Genomic DNA, 14,971 nt, shown 5'->3' with positions numbered 1-14,971 from the left:
CCTGAAGCCTTCGGAGCGCTCAAAAGGATCCTCCGAGCAAACCGGAAATCACTTCCGGTTTGCTCGGAGGGTGGTTTTAAGCGCTCCGAAGGCATCAGGGAAGCCTCCGGACGGTCCCTGAAGCCTCCGGAGGCCCTCTGGGAGGGCAGGGGAGGCTCTTTTCGCCCTCCCCAGGCTCCTATAAAGCCTCTGGAGCCTGGGGAGGGCGAAAAATGGCTTTTAAAAAGGTGAAACCAGCTGGCCAGCGCGAGCGTGCGCGCTGGACAGCTGACAGGGCAGCGCTTCGCATGCCCTGACAAATGGCTCCGCATGCCACCTGTGGCATGTGTGCCATAGGCTCGCCATCACTGTGCTAGTATATTGTTATTCCATCAAGATTATTGTGCACACAAAGATTGAAAAACCTGGCATGACCTGCTTGGAAAAATGGTTGGTGAAATTGCCAGATCTTGCTAAGATGGCAATTGACTTATTTGGCTGGAGAAAAGTACGGTAATTATATTGACATTTGTCTTGTCTGTTTCTGATCTGGCCCATCTTGAAAGCCTTCACTTCTCAAGACTCTGTCCTGCCAGCTACTTTGAGCTGATTCTCTCGATAGTAGCCCAGAAAGGGATGAATTCTACTAACCTCCCCATTCCCCAACTCAACCAAGATTATTAATAAATTTTATTTCTGTCCAATTTTGTATCACCTGCAAAAGTGTAACATTTTAAGTAACATTATTTCCATCTCTTTCATCCTACTTATTAAAAAACAGTTGAAGAATAGGGGACTCATTACTGAGGATTTTAATATTTTAAGCAAGTCTTAATACTTAACGTTTTTTTAAGAAACAAAGCAATTAATGTCAATGTATTCATCCATCTCAAAAGTCATGTCAATGAGAAGCCAAAAATGTTGTATCATAAACAGCAGGAACCCAAACAAAGTAAAAACAAAAAATATTAAAGTATTTATATACAAAATGTACCTTTTAAAATATGCACTTTTTTTTTAAAGGGCAACTTGTTCCAGGAAAGTTTTAAAAAACCAAAAATTTTACTTTGATAACCTTGAACAAAGCATTTTTTGGAGTTGAACTCAACTCCAGGGGATCTCACAAACAGATCCATGCAATATTCTTGACAACAGCATAAAAGAGGTTGCTTCATTAGGGATTTTTTAAATTTTTCCAGTCTAGTTCACAGGGCTGGAATTCCTTCATGATCTCGCATCTAAGTATTAAGCAGGCCTTATCCTGCTTAAAATACAAAGCCCCTCCCTATACTCAAAACATACACCAGTATTAATCAAATTTAACTATGGTGCCATATTGATAATAAATGCTTATATGCTCCCAATAAGACAAAAACCCCAGATCAGACTCCTGTGGACTAAACTGATAAGATCACCTGGATGTTGCCACATGCTTTAGCAAAATTATTTAACAAAGAACTGATTGAACAGTTGGTTATTCTGTATTCTTGTAATATAGAATACAGAACATACAGCATTTTATCTTTTCAGGGCACTTTTTATCCAAATAGGAAATATATATTATTGAACAGAACAAAAGAAATCTGAAAAAAACCTACCGGTATGTAAGTTCAATTCACATTTGCTGTTTTCTTGTTTCTAGAGAACCTATGTTCCGGTCTCTTACTGAGAAGGGAATAGCTATTTCATAAATGAAATATCATTTCAAATGCTGCAGAATTATGACCATCCTCATTCCCAGGAAATCATTTTAAGCTGACTTCAGTATGTAATCAGGGAATGAAATTATTTATCTTATTCATTAAGAGAACTCAGATGTCAGCCATTTATATGTCTTCATCCAGCCATCTATTTGCCTCAGATAAATACAATATTATGATAATTTCTATGCCTTCTATACACCAAGAGAAATTGCACTGTAACCAAAATAGATGGCTTACTTTGAGAAATCCAGCATGGCAAAGCAGTCTGTTGCCCTTTGGTTTAACAAAAATGGAGGCACACAGAAAGATAATCTTGCAGTGTAGCAATTCCCCTTCCTGTGGAGTTGGTTCTATTGAGTGGAAATCCAAACTGGAGAAGGTATGTCTTACTAGAGAATTGCTTGTACCATTTCATAAGGTAAAGGTTAATGTTCCACTTGCACATATGTGCGCATCGTTCCCGACTCTAGGGGGCAGTGCTCATCTCTGTTTCATAGCCAAAGAGCCAGCGTTGTCAGAAGAGTCTCCCTGGTCATGTGGCTGGCATGACTAAGTGCTAAAGGCACATGGAACGCTGTTACCTTCCCAGCAAAAGTAGTTCCTATTTTTCTACTTGCATTTTTACATGCTTTCAAACTGCTAGGTTGGCAGAAACTGGGACAAGTAACGGGAGCCCACCCCATCACGCAGCACTGGGGATTTGAACTGCCGACGTTTCTGATCAACAAGCTCAGCATCTTAGCCACTAAGCCACCACGTTCCTTGACCATCTCATAATGTTCTATAATTTCAGAATGGATATTACCTAATGTCAGGCATGCCTCCTTCAATATCCAAGAAAGGAAAACTTCAACTCCATTTAAATAGAGATAAAGTTCTTTTACTAGATATGAAGTGAAAACAGCAAAAGGAAAGCAAGATCTGAGCCAGAAAGGTGGGAACATGTACATATCAAACCTTTACCCAGCACCCTCCCCCCAATTCCACAACCCATTGTCCAATCTGCAACTCCCTAAGGTGTCATGTGGGGTGCATCTTCAAACAGCCTCATCAAGTTGATATGTGAGACGGTTGGCCTTGACCAAGTCCAAACATCAGCCACCAGCATGCGCAGAAGATGGTGAGAACAAGACTCCTCTAGTACAATATAATTCCCTTCCCCCATACTATGCAGTCTCCCCCATACTATGCTGTTCCTATGGCAGCCGATAGCAAGCAAGCAAGCGTAGCAAGCAAAACAGGGCCCTCCTTCAGAAAGAGATATCACCCCTGCACGAAAAGAGAGAGGGAAAACAATACAAAATAACAATATAGCATATACATCTATCATAAAATCAAGGCTTATCAGGATAACTGGTGTAGAACTTCCGCAAAAGTCTGGGAGCTCTAACATGAGATTTGTCAACCCATTCAGCCTGGGAGGGGGGAAAATGTTTCCAGGAGACCAAATACTGAATGCGACCCCTATTTTTCTGGACGCCAAGATTTCTTTAACTTCAAACTTCGATTTTTGGGTGGTTTGCAGGAACTTGGACAAAAACACCCATCCTCAACTCTGTAATCTTTTGACTTTGTCCTTTTCTTACCCGCTTGTTTTTTTCGTGAGCTTTGTGAGCCACATCTAATGCTTTGTGGGTCATGGGCCAAAAGTGCCAAAGTTGATCACTCCACTCAGATAAAGGATAAAATTTGCGGTTTCTCTTGAGGCAATTCAGGAATTGGTATAAAGTCCTGACCAAACACTACTTTAAAAGGGGTCATGCCAGTACTGCTGTGAACAGAATTATTGTACGACACCTCTGTATGTGGTAATAGTTCCGTCCAATTATCCTGTTGATAACTGATGAAACATTGGAGGTGCTGCTCCAAAACAGAGTTAGTCCGTTCACAAGCTCCATTAGTCTGAGGATGGTGGGCGGAGCTTAGCCCCTGGGTGGAGCCAATTAATTTCAGGAACTCTTTCCAAAAGAGGGAGGTGAATTGAACCACCGTCTGAAATTATGCGTTCAGGTACACCATGTAACCTATATACATGTGAAATAAACTATTTAGCCAAAGACTTCACTGACGGGATCTTGGAGCAAGGCACAAAATGAACTTGTTTGGAAAACAAATCGGTGATAACCCAAATAATGGTATATCCCAAACTTTCCGGTAATTCAATAATAAAGTCCATTGATATCTCCTTCCATGGGGCTCCAGGATGGGTGACACTTTGGAGGAGACCCTGGGGTTTTCCTGGTGGTCTTTTCGCAGCCGCACAGACGGGACAACTGGCTATGTAGGACTCAATGTCTTTTTTCAATGAAGGCCACCAAAACTGCCTCTTAATCAAATGCAAAGTCTTTACAAATCCAAAATGGCCCACCATTTTTGAATCGTGGGCCCGTTGAAGAACGACAGGTTTCAGGATAGCAGGAACGTATAGTTTAGCCCCCCCCCCCAAGCCAGTCCATCCTTCATGGTGCATTCATCAGAATGTTTCTTGAACCAGTCATCGGATTCAAGACCTTCCTTGAGTTTGTTCATTTGGTCCGTATTCACATCCAAGTCAGCTGGCTTCTGGCTTCTAGTAACCATTGGGGCAGCCAGATTCTTAGCTGGGTTGACTGGATGAACCATACTCAGTTTGGAGCTGTTGTACTGGGGAAGCCTGGACAAGGCATCAGCCATAAAGTTCTTCCCCCCCCCCCCCCCGGGATGTATTTCAGGGTAAAGTTGAAATGGTTGAAGTGCTGTGCCCAACACACTTGTTTAGGTGACAGTTTACGCGGGGTTTTCAACCCTTCTAAATTTGATTACACATCGGGTGCACCCAGAGTCTAAAAGGGCCAGCATCTTCCCTTGGGCTCCAGTTGATGACACTTTTAATTCTACTGGGATGGTCATGGGGCCCGATTGGGGACTCCCTGAGTGGTTGTTCACTTTCATCATGTTTACTTTCTCCTATGGAAGAGGAGGGTTCCTTCTCCTCCTAGCCTGGAAGAAGGACATCAGCACCTCCCACGCCTTAATGCTTGTGGGCTGTGCCTAGCGTAGCAGCTGGGCTCCCAATGCCCCTCCTTTTCTGCTTTTGGTGCCTCCTCGGACCTCCCCTGCATATGCACAAACAGCTCAGGAACTCCTGTGTGTACCCAACGTCAGGACTTCCCTCCTGGGTTAAAGGTATCATCCTGCTTTTCGCATTTTGATTTAGGAGGGGATCATCAAAACGTTTCCTTAGGGCAGTCATAAACCCCTTGTAATCCTTCAGCAGGGGGGAATCATCTTTACGCAAGGCTATCATCCAGGCAGCTGCTTTGCCTCCCAAAGCCATAGTGACACTTCTCACTTTGGAAACTTCTGATGAGAAAACTTCCCCATACTGTTGCATGTAATCCCAAACTTGCATTAACCCCACCCCCACCCCAGTTCTTTGGGATCTCCTCCATAGTTCACTCCAAGTGGAGGAATCTGAGGCATTTGGTGCCTTTGGGGAGCTCATACTGCTGCTGCTGTGGCTGGGGGCCCGCCCTCTTGCTCAGCTCCGGGAGCTGTTCCCAGGGATGTTTCAGGGTTAACCAGGTCTTCTGCTCCCCCCTCCGCCTGCTCTGCTAATTCACTCTCCCTTTCAGTGACTTACACAGACGTGCCGTCATTCCCAAACCTCCTGAAGAAGGTGTAAAGCATGGGTCATCATGAGATCCTCTCTTTCAGCTACCTGCCAGTCATCCTCTGATTTTCGACTGGTTGTAACCCCTGCCATTGTCTTCTCCTGCTGGTTGCAGGGGTTTGACATTTGGGTGCTCCCCTCACGGAAGCTTTTAACTCCAGGATGGGTGCGAAGTCAGATCTTGCTTAATGTCAAGCATGCCTCCTTCAATATCCAAGAAAGGAAAACCTCAATTCCATTTTAATAGAGATAAAGTACTTTTACTAGATATGAAGTGAAAGCAGCAAAAGGAAAGCAAGATCTGAGCCAGAAAGGAGGGAACATATACATATCAAACGTTTACCCAGCACCGTCCCCCCCAATTCCCCAACCCAGTGTCCAATCTGCAACTCCCTAAGGTGTCATTTGGCGTGCATCTTCAAAAAGTTTCATCAAGTTGGTAGTTGAGACGGTTGGCCTTGACCAAGTCCAAACATCAGCCACCAGCATGCGCAGAAGATGGTGAGAACAAAACTCCTCCAGTACAATATTATTCCCTTCCCCCATACTATGCAGCCCCCCCCCCCCCATTCCTATGGCAGCCGATAGCAAGCAAGCGTAGTAAGCAAAACAGAGGCTGACATCTATTGGAAAAGAAACAAAAATACAGCTGCAGGAAGTCCTTGACTTACAACCATTTGTTTAGTGACCCCTTGAAGTTACAATGGCACTGAAAAAGTGACATGACCATTTTTCACACTTACAACCATTGCAGTATCCACATGGTCAAAAATTGGGCATTTGGCAACTGGCATCTATTTATGATGGGTTAGGGTTAGGTGTGATCATTTTTTGCAGCCTTCTAAAAAGCAGTCTATGCAGAAGCCAGGTTCACTTAACAAGTGTGTTACTAACTTAACAACTGCAGTGATTCACTTAACAATTGTGGCAAGAGTGATAATAGAGAGACAAAACTCACTTAACAACTGTCTTGCTTAGCAGTGGAAATTGGGCTTGTAGGTTGAAGACTATCTGTATTACAATGCAGAATAATTTGTGCAAAAATAACAATGTTGGGTCTCATGTATCACAAATAGAATTTGGAAGATTAAGATTAGGCCAGGGATTACAATCAACCCTGTGCTTTATTTTCTAAAAGTAAACTATTATTGCTCTTTTGGTGCCTTTAAGTCAGACATGATTCCTGACAACTTTCTTGTAATTTCCCTGGCAAGATTATAGATGTGGATTGCCATTACCTTCTTCCAGGATGGTTTTTGACTTCTCAGTATTCGGCTGAGAGGGAGTGGCTGACCGATGATCACTCAACTGGACTCCATGCCTAAGAAAGGACTAGAATCAAAGTCTTCCTGTTCCAAATCCAGCACATTCAACACAACACCAAATGTGCACTACACTTGAAAGCACCAAAAGTTTGGGTTCAAAAATTGCTGGAGCATTTCAAGGAGGACAGAGACAGAACGGGGCGCAAAGGTGTAGAAATAGAAGACAACAGTGAATAAATCCACCTTGAGGAAAACACAGAAGCGCACTACGGGACTTTGGGCCAGTCATTCTCTCTAAGCCTACCTTAAAAGGATGCAATGAGAAGAATTGGAGGAATGCTATATATGCTGCCTTGTGTTTGTTAGGAAAGGCAGGATATAATTCATCAAATAAAGAGATTAGTGGAATGATCTGGATCTGCAAGCAACAGGAATGTAATTCAAGTCAATGAGATGTAACCAAACTGCTTTAAATAACTTATGCCTACTGCAGAAAACACTTCACAGTTGTTTCATTTGATGGATTAAGTTTGTTTGGGATGTAAACAAAAAACTTATTTTTAAAGTGGCCTTAAGCGTCTAATTTCTTTACACATTTACACTGACAGGATGGGGAGCCGTGTTTAAGGGGACAGACTAATCCAAAAATGATTTGGAGCTAAAAGAGCATAGAGTTGTGTTCTTTATTCAAGTTCTCTTGTGTCCTTTGAGTGGAACAGTACCAAATCCAATGTCCTCCAAATGCAAAGTATTTTACACGATTCTCGATCGTGCTGGTTGGGGGGATTATAGGAACTAAAGTCCAATTTTACCGGAATACATCAGATTAGGATAATAAAATGGGAACTTGGTTCCGTTAAGACTACTTCCCGGACCTTAAGACCAACAGTTCTCTTTAATGATATGCAAGGCGTGGTGGAGGGATTCTTCGCAGGAGAGCCGCTAACATTTAGGAGCTTAGTCTCCCGCCACGCAATCAATTACCCCGGAGCGCCAATCTGACAGAGGGCTATTGTGGACCACGTCATGCAGGGATTATTGGATGCCCTCGCGGAAAAGTTGAAGCAAGGAAATGGAAGCGCGTGATTTCTACCCTGGGAGGGAAACCTTACCCCGGACAACAACTCCTTGCTAATAGCGCGCGTTCTCACGCAGCCCTGCCCGTTTCTTGCGGGGAGAAAGCTAGGATGGCGCCACTCTGGCTAGGAGCTTTCCGGTAGTGACCACTTTTCCAATATCAGAACCACCTACCTCGAGAAATTGTGCCCAGTCCCGAAATCCTGTTAGCAAGTGAGGAAAAGGGGATCCAAGACCTTCCCACCTCCCTCCAAATATTTCTGCGCCTCTCGTTTATCCGCTATCTGCCCTGGAATCGGCCTTCCTCTCCATGCCGAACACGCTATAAGCTGGGCAAAGGACGGGCAAACCCGCCTTCAACCTGAAGGACGCCGGTCGTTGTAGTCCTCACGGCTCCCGGGTTGCCTTCCCTTGGTCCCGCCTTCCCAGCGTTAAGAAGGGGAAGGCGGGACATGCAGCTGCTGAAGGTTGGGGTGGTGGCTGAACGAGGAGAGTGCCTAGGAAGATTTAGTGAGTGTGTAACACAAGAAGCTAAAAGGAGCCCTGTGTCCGTGGGCACTTTGTCTCTGGTCCCCATTTGCTGAAGGAGAAAATCGCACAGGAAAGCTATTGCTTCGCAACTTGGAACAAAACTATTAGCTGTTGATTTTTCCCGACCCTGAATGATTTCGGATTCCAAATATACAGACGGATCAGAGTTTCCAACGTGGTGTTGCTGTACGCAAAGCACTGCAAATCTTATTGGCAGGGTTTCTAATTTTAATACTAAATATAATCCCGTCCCCCCCAATCCTAATGCGGTGTTAACTGCCTCCCTTTCATGTACTTCAATCTAGGTTAACATCGCTGGTTTGGCTGAGTTGAATTAATGCATAGCTCAATTTACTATAGAGTTTTCTTCACTGTACAAAGTTTGTAGCGTATATTGCAAATAAAGATACTGGAGGTCTATGAAAAATTAGGAAAATCTACATTAACCAAGATGTCAAGAAAATTGGAAGGTGAAACAAAATGCTGGAAGAGAAATTTGGAAGCTACACTTTATTATTTTTATAAATATAAAGTGAACAGAAGACAAATCTAGAGAAAACTGAATGATTGTGCAAGCAGCTTAGTATGAAGTGGATTGCAATGAGGGTAAAACAACAGAATCCACTTAAACCGTGCCAATTTCCAAAGGCTAAGTGGAATTGGTTAATTAACTTGGTTAATATTTGGTTTGGATCACCAAGAAAAACAAAAAGCTGGCAAGACAACCATTTCTCTGTTGTTGCTGAACAAAAGCTACATGTATAAGTTGAACTTGACCTGAAGGAAACTATTTCTACTAGACAATAAGCAATCCAACAGATGCTACATGTTTACTTTGGTGGGCCACAGCTCAGTCCAGGAGGAGCCAGTGAGCAGATATGCCATTCAGAGACAAAGAGGGGAGCAATTTCTGAGTAATTGCTGGAACTGATGTTGAAACTGATTAATATGTTCAAGTTAATTTTATTTCACTGCGGACCTATGTTATTTTTTTATAACTAGACACAATTTGCTTTTAATGCTAGTGTGGGAAGATGCCCCCCCCCCAATGAAATATTTTGGGGGATATTAATAGAGGCAGAATATTATAATTCCCTTAAAGGAGAAGAGGAGAAACATGTCCTTCAACCTCAAGCAGAAGCTTAAAGAGTCTAGGCTTTTGGAATGGAGATTTTTGTATCCATTCAGAAAGATTGAGCCAATTTATTCATAAGCAATAGACTCCAAATAAGCAACACAACTAGGCAAGCTGACAAGATTAGCTCAGGCAAATACCTAGGATTTGCATTTCCCCTTTTGCCTGAAGAGCCAGCCATGACCTCTGTATGACTCCTGTAGTAATCTGGCGGTAGTCATTAAAATATTAAGGGACACATTCTTAAGCAGGAACAGGCATCTCATTCCCGAAGCCACAAATAATGTATAAAAGCGCACCTATCCCAACCCCATTTTGTCAGCCATCCCAGAAACATGCTGCTGTCACTGAAGTTTCTGGAAAACCAAATAAACAAAGACCTTTCCTTGCAGCCTGCCTCCATTTTATTTCCAGCATCTTTCTCCCAGCTTCCAACTGGACCATATTTTTCTTCCAACACAAGCAAAAGGTAAAGCCAGAGGTATTAATTTCCCAAGTTGTCATTTATTCTTAATGTTTGTCAGTGGATAAGCTAAGCATTTCTTATCATTCTATCCAGCAGTGCTAGTTTTCCAAATTTCCAATCAGGCTTAAAGGTATGGTAAAAGTATCCTCAGACAATACAGAAAAATAAAGAACATGCTTCAATAAATGATCATTTGTATATGATTCCATGTATATGCTAAAGGAAATCAGTCAGCAAGAGAATAAAATATTATCCTATTTAACACAGGAGAATCTTGTCTAGAACAGGGGTGCCAAACTCGCATCGTCATGGCATCATCACGTGACATATTGGGACTCCCCCCCCCCTCCTTGTCATAGCGGAGCCAGCACATGACGTATCTGGCCCGCGGGCTACAAGTTTCACACCTCTGCTCTAGAACTTGTGCAAGGTGTCAGTGAAGGAAAATGAAATAACAGCTGTCATATTTACTGTTCCTAAAGTGCTTTCAAATCCAAGTACAGTACAAATACACAACATTAAATCAAGAACCAGCTTTTCTCCATCTGTAATAGCAGATAATAATCACATGGGTACTGAAATGCTTAATCATTCAACAATAGTGTAAAGCCCTATATCCGAGGAGCACTTAGCAGCTCAGAATGTCTGTGAAGAGATTTCATCCTGCTAGTCACTCTATATGATTTAATTGCTACTGTGTTGGTTTTTTTAAAAGAAATTTGTTAATTATCTTGAATTATCACAAACGCATTTATATAAAAGCTACTCTTTTTATGTGTTCCAACTATTAGCCTCAGTTTCCCACAAAAGTTTGGAATAGTTTTTCCTGCACCTTAACACTACTTTGATAGTTGATTATTTCCAGTGCTTGGGCTAAAAGAAGAACAGGTTTCAAAGAAGAGGAAGAGGGATAGAAAAAGAAAAAAAGTTCAAGTAATTTATGAGTCAACTGATGTGAGAAAGAAAAGGGCAGTGGTTTATAAGAAGTCTCTGACCAACCATTGTTTGCTCTAATCCAGTGTTTCTCAACTTCAGGAAGCTTTAAGATGCATGGACTTTAATTCCTGAGATTTGCCTTAGAAAGCACAGCAGGTTTCAGCCTTCACATGGTGTGTTCCCCTCCACAAATGCAGACATCTTGAAAATGACTCTGGAAACAGTGCCTGGAAGAGAGAGCGAGAGCGTATAAGCAGCTCTGTACAGTAACCAATAGCAGCCCAGATATTGCCCAGATCAAATTAAAACTTGGCAGAGAAACTGCACAGTCAGGGTTGTGCCAGGGCAATTTGAGAGATGCCACGTTTGAAGCAGAGCAGGGAGGCATGATTGTAGGCTTCCTCTGTGCTGAAAAAGAGAGGAGTGAAGAGTGACATCTTCCGTTCACACCTGCTTATAGTGTGATTGTCAAAGTGTTGCATACTCAAAATCAGTGGTTATGTGGCAGAGCCTATAGAGATGGGATGCAGTAGTAGGGACAATAAACTGATTCTGCAGCTCTTGACTATGTTATGAACCCTCTGCAAGTATACAGAATAGTAAAAAAAAGGACATCTAGGGAGGGACACAAAAGCCTTCTTGTATTCCTGCTGTTTTATATCTAACTCTCTTTTAGTGATACACTTGGGGCACTCAACAAACCTTAACACAAATGGCAATCTGGCTGTACAAGTTGGCACAGCATCTTGGACAAGAACCTTAGAGCCACCACCTGTCTTTGCACACCTATTGTGTGAAGGCACTCTACAACATGGGACTTTATTGCTCTGTTTGTCCTCTCCACCTGTAGATTTGTGAAGTGAATTAGGACAGTACAAAGCAATTTTACGTTATCGTATGAAGTGTGCATTTCACTTCAGAGCTTCTCCAATCTGTTTCAGTTTCAGTGTGCATTTTGTTAGATAGGGCAATGAGAAGGCAGACTCAGGTTTAACGCAACAACAGCTCTTTATTACAACAGTCAAGTATGTACAATCCAGCAACAGTTAGGTCTGACAGCTCTCCTTTTATAGGGAGCTGTCAGACCTCTCAACCAATCAGATTAAACCTCTGTTCCCGCCTGAACAGAGGACTGGAATGGAAACCACAGTAACTTGTGTTAATATCTAACACATTTATTCACAAACCTGTTAGGTCCTATTTCCACATAAATGGACTTTCTAAAAAAATATGTGTCAAATTCCTGCTACTGTAAGCATTGGAGAGAAGTTGTGTTTTAAAACACTAAAGATTATTTTTCATTTTATTATTTTAATTTAGATTTGATTATAATGTAATTCAATTATATTGTATATTTAATGCTATTTGAATTTGTATTATAAGTCAATATTAATCAAAACAAACACAGTCCTGATTAAAAATACAATCAATCAAAATTTATTTATGACCAAACACAAAAAAATTCCAATATAGTATGGTGCAGGAAAACAATAGCTATTAAAAATATTGTCCATCTAATTGGGGCATTAATGCATTTCCTAAAGAACACCAGTATTTTATTTTTCTTAGTACAGCCTATTTCCCCCTCCAAATGTATCTTAATGTAGTTTAAATGTATTTAATTATTATGAATGTTTTTATTATTGACTGTACACCGCCCCGAGTCCCTTTTTGGGAGAGGGGCGGTCTAAAAATCTAAGAAATAAAATAAATAAATAAATAAAGTAATTTAATTTATTTAATTCATTTATTTGAGTAATTTAGTTTCTACAGATACATAAAATATTAGACTCTACCTGCCACCAGCCTTAAGTCTAGGAAACCAATTTGGGATAACCTATCACAGTCTTATGATTTAGATGAAAACTGGTGATTAAAATGGGCAACTTGTAATAATCATAATCAAACAGATCATGCAGCAGCTCTAATAAAACCACATCCAGGAATGAAATTGCCCCCCCCCCCAAATGGAGCCATCTGAATAGGATCAGGAAGGGCCATGCCAGAACTAGGACAAAACTTTGTAAGTGGGGAATGGCTGAGAATGGCCTGCAATGTGACTGTGGTGCTTCAGAACAAATGATAACACACATAATTCAAAAATGGCTCCTCAAGAAATTTCAAGATAACTGGAATGGGCTCATTACAACCACACCAGAAGCAGTTAGATGGCTAGCTTCCTTAGACATTGAGTTATATAACATCTATCACATTGCGACTCTATAGAGCCATATTATAGTGATTTTATTATGATTATATCTTATGGTAATTTAATATTTCCTTTTGTATATTGAATTGTTTGCATAATACACACACACACACTTTATTTAAACTTATATTTGTATATTGGTGATTACAATGCCTCTATAGATGCCTTACGCTAATTACATAAATTTAGTTATCTAGACCTGCAAAGTGATAGAATTTTAAGGAATGTTTGGAGGGATGTTTGAGTTACAGACAGTATGACTGTATGATCAGCATAATAAGAACAGAGCAGAAACAGTAGGCAATGGGAGGGGAGGAAAAGCACATATAAAAGCATTTTGCTACAATGGAATGCATCACTTTTCCAAGACGCCAGATTGCAGATCTTTGGTTATAAAATTCAGAGGATACTCAAAATAAGGAACTGTTTTGAATGGCAGGCAATATAATGAGAAAGTCTACCTTCCAATGGAGTACTCACTCTTTTTTGAGGTAACATATGTACCTGTGGTGGCTCCTGAGCAAATAATCTTGCCCACTTGCCTACCCAGGGCCCTGTCACAGTAAAGGACTAATGAATTGCTGGATCTTCCCTTGAACAGCTGGTTCTGTTCCTGCAACAAAATCAGTGGAATGTGGAAAGAAAACAATGGGAATAAAACCATTCCCAGTGCTGGGATTATCCACAGATAACCGGGTGTGAGTCCCTTGGTGTGAAATGGGGCTCAGGGAGGCAGTGGGGCTTGCTGATTGTATACTTGGCTCCTCGCTATGCATCAGCAGTCCTGCCCGAGCTCCTCGAGCTGATCTCAGAAACGGCAGTTGAGACCCCCCAAACTCATGGTTATGGGGGACTTCAACCTGCCGTCGACGGGGAAAGCGTCCGAGGTGGCTCGGGAGTTCATGGCTTCCATGACAGCCATGGACCTGACCCAATTAATTCAGGGCCCCACACACGAGGGCGGTCACACGCTGGACCTTGTTTTTGTATCTGGGCAGTGGACGAGTGATCTGGGAATAGGGGATTTGGTTGTTACCCCCCTGTCATGGTCAGATCACTCATCTCTTCAGCTCGACTTCCCTGGCGCTACCCCCCACCGCGGGGAGGCGGAACCAGACTGTCCAAGATGGTTCCGTCCCAGGCGCCTGATGGAACCGGATAGGTTCCAGACGGAGCTTGGGCCACTTCCTGTAGCCCTGACCCGCTCTCGGACGGAGGACCTAGTGGCCGCCTGGAATAGGGCGGCTGCTGGAGCCTTGGACCGGGTTGCGCCTTTGCGGCCTCTCCTACGGCAACGAACCACCCTGGCTCCTTGGTTTACCGAGGACCTAAGGGTGATGAAATGCCACAGGAGACGCCTAGAGAACAGATGGAGGTCCTCGCGCTCCGAATCTGATCGAACACAGGTAAGAGCCTATTCACGGACCTACCTTGTGGCATTGAGAGCAGCCAAATGTAGACATTGTGCCGCTCTTATTGCGTCCGCCGATAACCGCCCTGCTGCCCTGTTTCGGGTGACCCGCTCCCTCTTATCACAGAGGCCGCGGGAAGCCCCTTTACAGGGCAGAGCAGAGGAGTTTGGGGAATATCTGCAGGACAAAATCGCTCAGATCCGGAGTGGATGGGCCCCCTTCAGTGGACCGGAGGAGTCGTCAGCAGCGAGTCTTGAGGGACCATACTGGGAGGAGTTTGACTCTGTTGCCCCCGAGGATTTGGACAGGTTATGTGGGTGGCTGCGAGCCACTACATGTTTATTGGATCCGTGCCCCTCCTGGCTGGTACTGGCATCCTGGGAGGTGACACGAGGCTGGCTCCTGGGTCTAGTGAACGCTTCATTGGGCGAGAGGTCCTTACCGGCCACCTTGAAAGAGGCGGTGGTGAGGCCCTTACTCAAGAAGCCTTCCCTGGACCCGATGGAACTAGCTAATTATCGTCCTGTCTCCAACCTTCCCTTTTTAGCGAAGGTTGTAGAGAATGTGGTGGCACAGCAATTCCCATGGCACCTGGAGGAAACCGAT

The 14,971-nt window shown here is 42.9% G+C and overlaps 1 protein-coding gene across 2 annotated transcripts in view; it reads right to left on the bottom strand.

Moving 5' to 3' along the window:
* The window catches only part of LOC309389213 (retinol dehydrogenase 8-like), a 32,257-nt gene extending 24,157 nt beyond the window's left edge, over positions 1-8,100 (bottom strand). The window contains exons 1-2 of one of the 2 annotated variants that reach the window (XM_081947309.1): positions 7,851-8,100; positions 6,573-6,655 (exon numbers count right to left, since the gene is read on the bottom strand). The gene's annotated coding sequence lies outside the window, so the exon portion shown is untranslated. The remainder of the gene's footprint in view (positions 1-6,572; positions 6,656-7,850) is intronic. The other variant, XM_081947308.1, reaches the window with a different exon arrangement.
* Between the last annotated feature and the right edge of the window lie 6,871 nt (positions 8,101-14,971).

This window comes from Natrix helvetica, assembly GCF_964273705.1.
Source record: "Natrix helvetica genome assembly, chromosome: 1".
In the NCBI taxonomy this organism is placed as follows: domain Eukaryota; kingdom Metazoa; phylum Chordata; class Lepidosauria; order Squamata; family Natricidae; genus Natrix; species Natrix helvetica.
This window is presented reverse-complemented; position numbering and strand designations above follow the sequence as displayed.